Raw genomic sequence first — 13,269 nt, forward strand, 5'->3', positions numbered from 1 at the left:
CTCCATTCTGTTAGAGTGAGGAAATCATATATAGAAATATGCGGAAATCAGGCTGCATTTAGATGTCATTCAAGTGCAATCTGATTTTTTCCACTGGCTCATTGACTTGTATGGCCAAGTGTGATACGACTATTAACTCAAACTTTGGCATGTAGCGATTTTTGTCCTCGGACAGTCTGTGTCATGTGTAGGGCCCCATAGACTAATATTGGTCTGAGTGCGATCCAATGTTTTGCTGGTATCCATGCTAGATCTTTTATCTATTCCTTCATCTACTATCTGGGCCTCTTGATGAACCACACTTGGGGAAACGTGCACTGTTGAGGCAATAAAAATGAGATAAGTAACCCCTAAAGGTACCGTCACATTTAGCGACACTGCAGTGATATAGGTAACGATGCTGATCGCTGCAGCGTCGTTGTTTCATCGCTGTGTAGTCGCTGGAGAGCTGTCACACAGACAGCTCTCCAGCGACCAACGATGCCGAAGTCCCCGGGTAACCAGGGTAAACATCGGGTTACTAAGTGCAGGGCCGCGCTTAGTAACCCGATGTTTACCCTGGTTACCATTGTAAAAGATAAAAAAAACAAACAGTACATACTTACATTCCGGTGTCTGTCCCACGCCGTCAGCTTCCCTGCACTGTCAGCGCCGGCTGGCCGCAAAGCAGAGCACAGCGGTGACATCATTACGTCACCGCTGTGCTCTGCTTTACGGCCGGCCGGCCAAATAAAGGTCCTGATCATTCCCAGCGACCAACGATCTCCCAGCAGGGGCCTGATCGTTGGTCGCTATCACGCATAACGATTTTGTTAACGATATCGTTGCTACGTCACAAAAAGCAACGATATCGTTAACGATCAATAAAAAATCATTAAAAAAAGGGCCAGTAGCGCTTGCACCTTTATGGAACATGCAGCAGATAATGTTGCGGTACCACCCGTCCGCAACAAAATCAATAGATATGATAAAAAAGAAGAAAAAACTATCTGCGCTGGAAACAAGATTTGTGACCCTAGTGAGGACCCAAGTATATAACTATTGGAGATGGTGATATTCTAAAAATAAATGGGGGTTTCCGATATCTAGAAATAATACAGCCACCGTGAGAAATATTAAAAGTGTATCATAAAAAAGGCGTTAATAGAAATGACATTGGTAAATATAATATATTACCTACCTGGTGAGACTGTCACTTGTGGAGTACAGATTCCGTGGTTTAGTCCACTTGTGTTGCCCAAAAGGGGATAAAGTCAGATGAATGCTGTATGTTGCCTTCAGATGTGCCTGGTACGGCTGCCGTAGTGATATGCGATCCTCAGCGATTCTGCCCACTTGCAATGCCAGAAGAAGGTAAAATGGAGTATATTCAGCGTATTGCCTTTAGAATTGCGGGCTGCAGGAACTGCCCCGGCCGGCAGCAGAAGAACCTGCGCTCGCATGTTCTATAGAGTGTATCAGAGCTGCTGGGCTGAGCCGCTCGGTACTCTGCAGTTGCAGGACCTTACGTGACGTCACGGTCACGTGATTGTTCACGTGACAGGCTAAGGAAAGCGTGTGGGACCAAATTTGCAGAGTACCGAGCGGCTCAGCCCAGCAGCGCTGATACTCTATAGAACACGTGAGCACAGGTTCTTCTGCCGCCGGCCGGGGCAGTTCCCAGCCAATGTCATTTTTATTAACGCCTTTTTTATTATACACTTTTAATATTTCTCATGGTGGCTGTATTATTTCTAGATATCGGAAACCCCCATTTATTTTTAGAATATCACCATCTCCAATAGTTATATACTTGGGTCCTCACTAGGGTCACAAATTTAGTTTCCAGCGCAGATAGTTTTTTCTTCTTTTTTTATCATAGATATCGTTAACGAAATCGTTATGTGTGAAGGTACCTTAAGCTTTCAACTCAAATGTTCAGCACTGACACTTTGTTGTTATCTAATGTCCTCAGGACATAATAGAGACTAATCTGGGATACAATGAGGAATTGATGATGTTACCTGAACCGTCGTATATATTTTATTTGCTAATACTATATTTGTTAGAGGAATAGGAAATTATTATCCTTTGTACACCCCGATATTACCTATTTTTCAAGTGTATATATATATCTTATATATAATTGCCTAGAATACTACTTCCTGCAATTTGTGCCAACTTCCGTGGCTTTGTCCGGAGCTAATGTCCGGAGCTAATGTGCGGAGCTAATGTGCGGAGCTAATGTGCGGAGCTAATGTCCGGAGCTAATGTCCGGAGATAAGTGACGTCAACAGTGTCCAGTGTCTGATTGGTTGCCGCCTGCTGCGAGCGACCAATCAGAAACGTGCCGTACTGTGACACACTCCGCCCGCCATTTTGGTGTGATTTTTGAATTATTACCTCACAGCAAGTTTCTACTGCGTGGAGGCGGGCCCAGTGACGTTGCTCTTCAAGCTCCTGCCGAATTTCAAGTATATATGGATTCTAGACTCCCGATTCTTTAGAATCGGGCTGCCATCTAGTGTATATGTATGTATATATATATATATATATATATATAATCATGTCATATCCTGTTTGATGTTATTCCCTATTTGCATAGGGTCACATAGGGCTACATAGGGACACCCACCGATGAGTGAGGGCGCCATATTGCTGATCTTGGAGGGTAACCTCCACGGTGAAGCAGTGTCACTTGTGGCTATCAGGATACTTATTTACTCCATGTGGGAATAAAATATGTTTGTTTTCCATTTTTTATGCATATCTAATATATTTGAATTTTAGGTTTTTTTATGATTCACGTTATTGTACTCAGGAATAGTGATGAGCGAGTATACTCGTTGCTCAGGTTTTCCCGAGCATGCTTGGGGGGTCTCCGAGTATTTGTGACTGCTCGGAGATTTAGTTTTTGTTGACGCAGCTGCTCATCACTACTCAGGAACCCAGAGACTAGACAAAATCCTACTTCAGCACCACAAAAAAAAAAGGGACCATAGGTCTTCCACCCTGACGCATTTCTTGTTTCCCGGCTCTTACTATACACAGATGTCCTTGACAAATACCGTTCTCGGTCAAAACTTTAGACCATATCTATTTTAACTCCTTGCTGGCTCAAAATAAATAACACTGTAGCAAGACCTACAGCCCTATTTTCTTTTTTTCTGGTGCTGAGGTTTCTACTTCGACTAGTCTGAATCACGGGTCCCTGTCATGACTCTGGATGGGCTGGTTCTGGCTCCTTCCTGCTCAGGTCTGGGTTAAATTAGTCCGCCTCTCTTTGGTTCTGGGGCGGCTATTTAATGCTGGTAGTTCCTGGGTTCTGGGTCGGTTATACTTCCGTCTACTTGGCTTGAGATAGCTCACCCAGGTTATTCGTCTGTAATCGTTGTGCCTCTGTGCATGTGTGCCTTGCTGTGTATGACCCGGTTTGCCCCCTGACTACTGCCTCTGTTTTCTGCTTGGTATTTCTCTGTCTGTCCTGGCTTTCTGACCCCTTGGTTTGTCTCTGACTAATCTGCTGTTTTGCCCCTTGGTACCTCGCTCCCATCTGGCTTCCAACCCTTGGCTTGTCCTTTGACTATGTCTCTGTCTTAGTACTCTGTGTCCTGCATTTTTTTGCAGACCCTCCATTATCGTGCGCTAGCTCCGCCCCATCATCTCTGTAGTGATCATGTGACCTGCCTAGTTCAGGTCCTGTTTGCACTGCGTGCCTCATTCCTCCCTCTCCCTGTGCTCCCGCTAGCGCCCGCTTAGGCTTCCTCTCTAATACACCAGGCAGCCTCATTACAGTCCCTTTCCTGATCACGCTATATTTAAAAGGCCAATGTGCCGGTCTTTCTCCTTCATTTAAAGTCATACTTCATACTACAATAATATCATTTTATCAATGGATGGTTCTCTTCTTGCAGTCATCCTATAAGGGAATGCCTCACGTATTTCTTTTTAGTATCAATTAGATTATCAGATTTATATAAGTTTACACAAAATAAATAATCAGTTGTTATTCTTTTAAGCCATGTAAGATACAGTGCCTTGCGAAAGTATTCGGCTCCCTGGAACTTTCCTACTTTTTCCCACATATTATGCTTCAAACATAAAGATACCAAATGTAAATTTTTGGTGTAGAATCAACAACAAGTGGAACAGCTATTTTAAGTTTTTGTGGAAAATCAAAACCTGAAAAGTGGGGCATGCAATATTATTCAGCACCTTTAACCTTGCGATTACAGCTGCAAGATGCTTGGGGTATGTCTATCAGTTTTGTACATCGAGAGACTGAAATTCTTGCCCATTCTTTCTTGGCAAACAGCTCAAGCTCAGTGAGGTTTGATGGAGATCGTTTATGAACAGCAGTTTTCAGCTCTTTCCACAGATTCTCGACGGGATTGAGGTCTGGACTTTGACTTGGCCATTCTAACACCTGGATACGTTTATTTATGAACCATTCCATTGTAGATTTTTCTTCATGTTTGGGATCATTGTCTTGTTGGAAGACAAATCTCCGTCCCAGTCTCAGGTCTTTTGCAGACTCCAGCAGGTGCTCTTCAAGAATGGTCCTGTATTTGGCTCCATCCATCTTCCCATCAATTTTAACCATCTTCCCTGTCCCTGCTGAAGAAAAGCAGGCCCAAACCATGATTCTGCCACCACCATGTTTGACAGTGGGGATGGTGTGTTCAGGTTGATGAGCTGTGTTGCCTTTACGCCAAACATATCATTTGGCATTGTTGCCAAAAAGTTCGATTTTGGTTTCATCTGACCAGAGCACCTTCTTCCACATGTTTGGTGTGTCTCCCAGGTGGCTTGTTGCAAACTTTAAACAACACTTTTTATGGATATCTTTGAAAAATGGCTTTCTTCTTGCCACTCTTCCATAAAGGCCAGATTTGTGCAGTGTGCAACTGATTGTTGTCCTATGGACAGACTGTCCCACCTCAGCTGTAGATCTCTGCAGTTCATCCAGATTGATCATGGTCCTCTTGGCTGCATCTCTGATCAGTCTTCTCATTTTTTTTAGATGAAAGTTTAAAGGAACGGCCGGGTTTTGGTAGATTTGCAGTGGTAAATTTCATTGCATTTCAATATGATCGCTTGCATAGTGCTCCTTGGGATATTTAAAGTTTTGGAAATCATTTTGTATCCAAATCCGGCTTTAAACTTATCATGGACCTGCCTGTTGTGCTCCTTGGTCTTCATGATGTTCTCTGTGCTTCAAACAGAACCCTGAGACTATCACAGAACAGGTGCATTTATACGGAGACTTGATTACACAGAGATGGATTATATTTATCATCATATTTATCATCATTAGGCATTTAGGACAACATTGGATCATTCAGAGATCCACAATGAACTTCTGGAGTGAGTTTGCTGCACAGAAAGTAATGGGGCCGAATAATATTGCACGCCTCACTTTTCAGTTTTTGAATTTCCACAAAAATTTAAAATAACCAATAAATTTGATTCAACTTCACAATTGTGTTCCACTTGTTGATTCTTCACCAAAAATTTACATTTTGTATCTTTGTTTGAAGCTTGATATGTGGGAACAGTTTCTCAGCGAGGACAATATTCTAATTTAACCCGTATGCTTTCCAAATATTTACAGCTAGTTAGAAAAATGATATTTTAAAACTTAGCCTTTATTACTATATGCTAAAAAATGAACAAATTACCACACACATACAAAGTGCTAGTGCTGACAGGACAGTGCAGATAAAAACCAAAGGACAATATTGGTAAACTACACATATGCTTCCTCTAGGGGATAGTCCCCTCTTTGTACTATTGTGGAGCTTGCGTTTTTATATGTAAACACCATATGCAAAATTGAGTGACAGAAGGTAGGCCCGCTGTTTTGGCATATGCCAACTATTGATATATTTTTGTTGGTCTAAATCAGGCGGTCTTCGGTTACATTAAAATTTACCTGGGGTAAAATATGTAGGATACCTTCCGCGTACAGGGAAGGTGCTGATAACTGCCCCCTGAAGGTGATAAGCAGAAATAAAAGGGATTGATGTATATTGCAAGATAAATCTCTTCTAGCTGCTATACCCAGTCAGAGGTTGTGTTTTGACTATCCCCTAGAGGAAGCATATGTGTAGTTTACCCATATTTTCCTTTGGTTTTTATCTGTACTGTCCTGTCAGCACTAGCACTTTCTATGTGTGTGGTAATTTGTTCATTTTTTAGCATATAGTAATAAAGGCTAAGTTTTAAAATATCATTTTTCTAACCAGCTGTAAATATATGTGGGAACAGGTTGAAAAGTTCCAGGGAGCAGAAGACTTTTGCAAGCCACTGTATGTATTTACATGTATTCAGTATGTACTGTATATTTTACCTTTCGTAGCACCTTCTATAGGTTATGGGCACTAGGCTCTGTGATGGGGCGTTGGTCCAGGGAACTAGTCTGATTGCAGTATATGGAGTCAGGAAGGAATTTTCCCTCTAATATTGGGCAATTAGCATTTGCCTTGAGAGATTTTTGCCTTCCTTTGGATAAACATGGTGGGCTATAGGTTGCACTTGCAGGATTTGTGTTTTCTTTCAACCGTAAAACTATGAATGTGAGTTGTATGCAGAATGATGTTCTGGTGAATTATGGCCATGGCCACCCTTGAATAGTACAGCATAAATACAAAAAACACATTGTGACTAACATACAGTACATACAAATATTTCCATTAATACTAGGACAGGGTTGGTCACAGGAGAACTGCTCCAGCCTGCAGCATGAAATGATAGGGCTATGAATCTTTCCTCCCTGACCAGACATCTGTAAGTATTGATGTCTGCCATCTGCTAGTGAGAGGTGAGAATCTCTCATGTAGCGTCCATCTTTCATCTTCATATGGCAGCCATCGTTACATACAGACTCTTCATCTTACAGGAAGGAAGATTGAAGGCAGAAAGGGGATATTTTAGCCTCATAATTCCCTTGTTTATGCCACTGCAGTCAACTCACAAAGAATTCTTATTCTTCTTGATTAAGACTCAAGTTGATGGAGTAAGGGCCCATTTACACTAACCAACCATGGCCATTAAATGATCGATGATCAGCTATATACAATCCAATTGATGGTTGTTTATTGGCCTTTTTAGACAAGCCAACATGAACACAGAACCATCGTTAACACATCATTTACAGGACAATGTGCTGTCAATGATTTTTAAGCTTGGTTAAAAATCATAGCACCCAAGCGTTTAGTACATTTATTGTGTTATTGCTGGGCTGCTAGATGGGTCAAATATCGGAAATGGATCTTAGAGGTGTTTTCCAATACTAGAACAACCCCTTCTCATTCCCCATGTTTGGTCCCGATAAAATAGGAATATCTATACTCACCTCTCGTGCTGGCGACATTCCAGCGGTGTCTGCACTCACGATCACGGGCCTCTCGTACGGTTGTCATGACATGTGAGCACTGTGCCCAATCAGCACTGGTGTCATTGTCCCAGCCTTTGGACAAATTGATCATCACAAGGAAGTCAGAGTGCAGCCGCACCCCTTCCTCTTCAAGTTTGATTTGTCCGAAGGCGCGGGCAGTGATGCCAGCACTGATTGTGCGCAGGGCTTATGTGTCATAACAACTGTACGAAAGCCCCGGGAATGTGAGTGTCGACACTGCTAGAATGGTGTAAGCACCGGAGGTGAGTACAAGAGTTTTTAATTTATCTGGGCCATACATTGGAAATGAGAAGCGATTGTCCTAGGAGTGAACAACCCCTTTAAAGGACATTACAAGGACATTTAAAGGACATTACAAGTGAGATGCATACAGAGCCTTATCAGTATGTATAGCGGTACTATCCTATCTAATCTAAACCTCCAGCAGTACAAACAAGCTGTCATTAACTTGTCCACCCTCTACTGAAAATGAAATGACTCTGATCATTCTGTCCCAACTCTATACAGCAAAGCCGACAAGTGGGCTACTGAAAATATGTTCAGATGAACTTAGGTATTATTGAATTATCTACCCAACACCTTCAAACTTGCATTTTTCCTGGTCATTGCTGTGAAAATATTCAGTACTTCAATTAAGAAGAATTCTATTATCCATTACGTGAAGGGAGCAAAGCTTAGATTACTTCTAATATGTTGCAGACAAAGCTGTAGGACATGGCTTTCTCTTCAGCAATCTATCTCCCAGTCAGACAAAGCAGCAAAAAACTTTTAGTCTCACATAGAGATGAGTAAATAAGTGTATGTGTAACTGATTTTTATATAAATTTATATTCGCCAAAATGCTATTTTTTTGTAATTTGCTTTAGTTTGGATTCACAACCTAAGAGAGAAACAAAATGATCATATACCCTGCTATAATTATGTAAAGAGCAATAGTGTTTATAAATAACATTGGGCACTTAGTTAAAAAAAAGCGTAAAAGCCATCCCACTAATGCCAAGGTACTGTATACTCATTACGGACTATCCTGACCTCTAATATTAAAACCTTACCATGGGTCAAAAATGACCTCAATATGTGAATAAGGGCCGAGCAAGACCGCAGTCTCACTATGGACACAGTCATGGGAAGCTATATAAACGTAATGGCCAGCTCAAAGAAAAGGAGGTCAGATGGTTACGTGCATTGAGTGCAAGAACCTGAAACAACACCGAAAGGAATTAACTGTCATATCACTTGGTATACTGTAAATGCAATGTATAGGAGAAAAAATAAGGTAACCGAGTACAACTCGGCACTGGTGGGAGGGATTTTACCCTTTTTTTTAATCAAAAACAGTGCTTACTAAGCACCCTATGCTATTTATATAAATTATTGTTTTTTATTTATAGCAGGGTATATGTTCATTTTATTTCTATCTTAAGTTTTGTCTGTTTAATGGCCAGTGTGAACATGCTCCTACACATTGCATGTATACCAATTTATACTCCATTTCATTTCTTTTGGTTTTGCTTTAGTATGGATTTAGTAAAGTGGCGGTCATCAAAATATAAAAATCATTATACTCACCTCACTGCTTATCTCATTCCCATCCGCTCCTCACCGTCGCCCATCTGGTCCTTGTTGCATCTTCTGATCCCTGCCATGAAAACTGAAATCCCCGGGCCTCTCAGAAAGAACTTCTGGCTCTGATGAGGCTTGGGTCAGTGTTGTGCATGTACGTGCAATGTCACGGTGCGCGTTGTGATGTCATGACCCAGAGTGCAAGTGGTGGAGATCAGAAGATGCAACGAGGACCGGATAGGTGGTGGTGAGGAATGGAGGGGCTTTATACATGAGTGGTGAGTTGAGTATAAATGCTTTTTTTATTTTTTTACATATAACGTTTATTAGGCGCTGGTCCTAAACCCTATACCCTAAAGCAGTGTTCCCCAACTCCGGTCCTCAAGAGCCACCAACAGGTCATGTTTTCAGTATTTCCTTAGTATTGCACAGGTGATAATTGCATCATCTGCACGGGCAATAATTCCATCACCTGTGCAATACTAAGGAAATCCTGAAAACATGACCTGTTGGTGGCTCTTGAGGACCGGAGTTGGGGAACACTGCCCTAAAGCATATAAAGTGGCATTACATTTGTCTCCACAAATCAAAATTCCTGGAATAATCCATACTAAGAGGCAAATTCTAATTTTGCCTGATTCGCTCATCTCTATTTTCACATGTCTGAGCTCTGAAGTAAAAAAAACTAAAAGAGAAATGCATCCCGATACTAAAGAAATAACCATGGAACATTTCACCTTGGAAATGGTTTTTGAGGAAAACAGACTATCTGGCCCTCAAGCAGTTTGACATTGAAGGTATAAACTGCTGATTAGTCAAGGGGAATGTTATTCATCAGCAATACTATTGTCAAGTGCGGCTTTGTTTTTGGTGATTGTTACTGTTGACCATTTGCTTCCATTACTATACTCGGTTTGGTATGTAGTTATCATGAGTTCATTACACAATGCATTTTATTTTTGGACTATAAGTACTGATATAAGCATAAGGACATAACTTCCGTGAACTTCCTGCTACTGTTAAATGCATTCTTATGTGGAGCAGTATGGCTGATAATCCACATGTGCATAGGTCCACATGTACTATTGGCATGTATGCTCTCATTATCCACAAATACCACTCTATTTGGATATTTTATGGTTGATTAGATAATTACGAACACTGAATAGAGACAAGAAGTCTGCAAAAATACTCAGTTACCTGGTTTTGATTTTTTATGGCAAATGTCTCTTAATTAAATGCAGGTGAAGAAAAACCTACCAATTCAATAGGTTGTAGATATTTTTGTGTGATGACCACAGTGGTGGTATCTGTGCCGGATTTCCAGAAACCATGGTACGTCAGTTGCTCTGTGATCCCTTTTTGTGGCCAAACGTCTTATTGCACCTTCCCACCTACTTGTTTTGCATCCGCCCCATTCTTCCTTGATAGATAGCTCTCCCCTCAAAATTAAGGTAAATCGGACAATCTTTTGAACTTCAATGGGGTCCGGTATTTTTTGCTACAAGAATATTTTTTTCTTTTAATCTTTTGTGTGTATTTTTTTCAATGTATATTTTTTATATGTAATAAAGATTTACACTTTTCTAAATTTATGTTTGGGTTCATATGTGTTTATCGGATTAATTTAATTTATTGAACCTAGTGATGGGTTCATTACCTAGTCGAGGCATATATGTATTTCTGTATAGATAAATATATCTTGTTATAATGCCCCAAATAGTGACTTCAAACATTTTTGCTAAGAATACAAGAATATTGTAGACTGCGCTATTCGTGTAATTAATAATTTACTGATATTTTGATGGAACCCTTTTTCGGATACTCCCGATGCTAATGTGAACACAGCCTTAGGCCATTGTTACATAACGCTTTGCATTCTGTTTTATGAAAAATAAAAAAAATAGATGTATCAAAAATTGATGCAAAAGTTAAAATTTGAGTCAATAAAAGACGGACTAAATTAAAAAGAACTAATTGATATCCATTGTTTTCATCTCATAAACAAGAAACTGATAATGAAATCGGACATAGTCTATTTTATACAATGTGGTAACAGGTGATCTATCTTGTATGAATGCAATGTATTAAACCAGTAAAGCTTAATTTTCTGAGGGATGTATTTCTTTACAATGTTTTATAAGGAATTATTAGAAATATTAGCAGATACAGTACATACATAAAGCATTTTAACATGTTATTCTTTCATTTACAGGTGAGCCAATGCTCCCCGGATAATCAGCACTGATGTGGAAGACCGAAGAATATTTTTTATATTTGTATAAAGACTGTATACTACCTATATGCTGTGTATTTCCACGCTACAGCAAATAACTTATTTTTACATTTATACTGCTTCGTCATAGGTCAGAATCTGGATCATATTCTAGAAAATATACTACAGAATGTTAAGAACCATAGCTTGAATTCCAGTTAATAAAGCAAAACAAATACATTAATTTCTGTTGCTTTACAAGGTGTTCTTTAATAAAAACAGACATAAATAAATGGGAATGTTCACATCATTTAATCAAAAAAGCATGGAAAATACAGATGTGATCAAGAATTAAAAAAAAGTTGAATGTCAACCCATCAAATGTGGTAAACTAGTAAAAGATATAAAAAAAATATACTAATGTTGAAAATTGTTTTCTATCCTTCTCCATCTACTAACTTTAGCTAATTGCCGTCTAGAGAATTTGCATAGTGTTGTATAATGCAGTGTCTGTCACAGGGATACTGCAACAAAGTGGGGCCAGAAGACTGTGGTGTTTGGTTTCACGTACTCCTTCACTGGTTAAAAGTATTTCACCATCGTATTAAACAGTGCAGATTTTTTACTTTCTAGCAGTGCAAGGATTAATCTGTTCAGTTGAAGCTCCTGGAGCTTTCCTTTCTGGATTGCATCAGCTGTTCCGTGTTTTTCACTCTCCGCTGCTATATATGCTCACCTATAGCACTTAGAAATTGCCAGTGTCAGTTTTTACTGCCTGGTTGTGCAGTTGGAGGTGTAGTTCGTGGTTGGAGTTGGTGTTTGGAGTTTGTTCAGGAGATTGATGCTTGGAGTTTTGTTTGTGCACACATCCTCATTCTCTCCTATTTGGTTTCTCCTTCCTTTAACTCCCCTGTGTCCCACTGTTGTTTGGTGTGTGTATTTTGTAGGATTGGTATTTTTACTTATCCCTATCCATCTTCCCTTGCTTGTCTTGTTATTGTGTTCCTATACACATCAGCTTCCTACTACCCTGAGTGGGTAGGGGACAGATTAGGGTTAATATATGAGCATAGCAAGGCATGGGAACCCGGCATCTCCACCTCCAGGAATAATGGGGGAAAGGGATAGATTAGGGCTCACCTAGTTCTAGGAACCTGGTTAGCGCCCATAGTCCCAACCCCATTGTGACAGTATCATAGCTAGTGGACAAGTCTGGAGAACATTGTTCTTGAGGGACAAATAATTTTATAAAAAACCTTAAAGGGAAGGTGCCATCAAAATTTTTTTTCAGCGATTGAAAAAATGTAAAGAATTAATGTTTAAATTTTCTTTAAAAATATTATCATTTGTTTATAATTTAGTAAAATATGAAAAATAATTTTAAGAGGTTTGGTATTTCCACTTTTAAACACTAGGAGGAGCAGCTAATGAAATTTGACAAAAACCTAGGGTACAACTAGCTCACATTACTGCACTGCAGTAATTATGGGCGGAGTCTGCTCACATGTGTGTGATGTCTCCTCTCCTCCCCTCTTGGGTGTTTGCTAAGGGATAAGAGAGGATGATATTCAGGAACACAGTGAGAAGCCATTTTGTTGGTGACTAAAAAGTTATACTGACAAGTAGAAAGTCACAAAGGATGGCAGGCAGCAAGGATTCTGGGAGATATATGGTGGAGGGAGCAGGGTGACACCAGCACAGAGTATTTCAGGAGAGTAGTGTGCTGGTCTATGGGTGGGCACCCTGTTTGGTGCGTGGAGCAGCCAGGGATTGTATATAGAGCGCTGTCTTTTATACACATGGATGGACCGTCTGCTCCACAGAAATCCAGGAAACGTTTCTGTTGATTGATGGCCTGTTCTGATCCAGACATTGTATGCAAAGACCCCATTCCCCTCCTCAGATCCTGCCCTGGCGATGTGTGAAAGCGAGGCGACAGGCGCAGCCCGGGGTGACGCTGGGGGGAAATGTAGCCATATAGTAACAATAAAAATGAGACCCCTCTCTTCAGCTGCCTCACCAGCCTTCCCCTGACTGCACCTAACTGGAGGTCATGCTGCCCCCTCTATTACCCCAGACCTGTGTGTAGCTG

The 13,269-nt window shown here is 40.5% G+C and overlaps 1 protein-coding gene across 1 annotated transcript in view; it reads left to right on the forward strand.

The window, feature by feature from the left end:
• The window catches only part of SMPX (small muscle protein X-linked), a 135,518-nt gene extending 124,097 nt beyond the window's left edge, over window positions 1–11,421 (forward strand). Inside the window, exon 5 of the mRNA XM_069761475.1 lies at window positions 11,178–11,421. The gene's annotated coding sequence lies outside the window, so the exon portion shown is untranslated. The remainder of the gene's footprint in view (window positions 1–11,177) is intronic.
• The last annotated feature ends 1,848 nt before the right edge of the window (window positions 11,422–13,269 follow it).

This window comes from Ranitomeya imitator, chromosome 3 (genome assembly GCF_032444005.1).
Source record: "Ranitomeya imitator isolate aRanImi1 chromosome 3, aRanImi1.pri, whole genome shotgun sequence".
In the NCBI taxonomy this organism is placed as follows: Eukaryota; Metazoa; Chordata; class Amphibia; order Anura; family Dendrobatidae; genus Ranitomeya; species Ranitomeya imitator.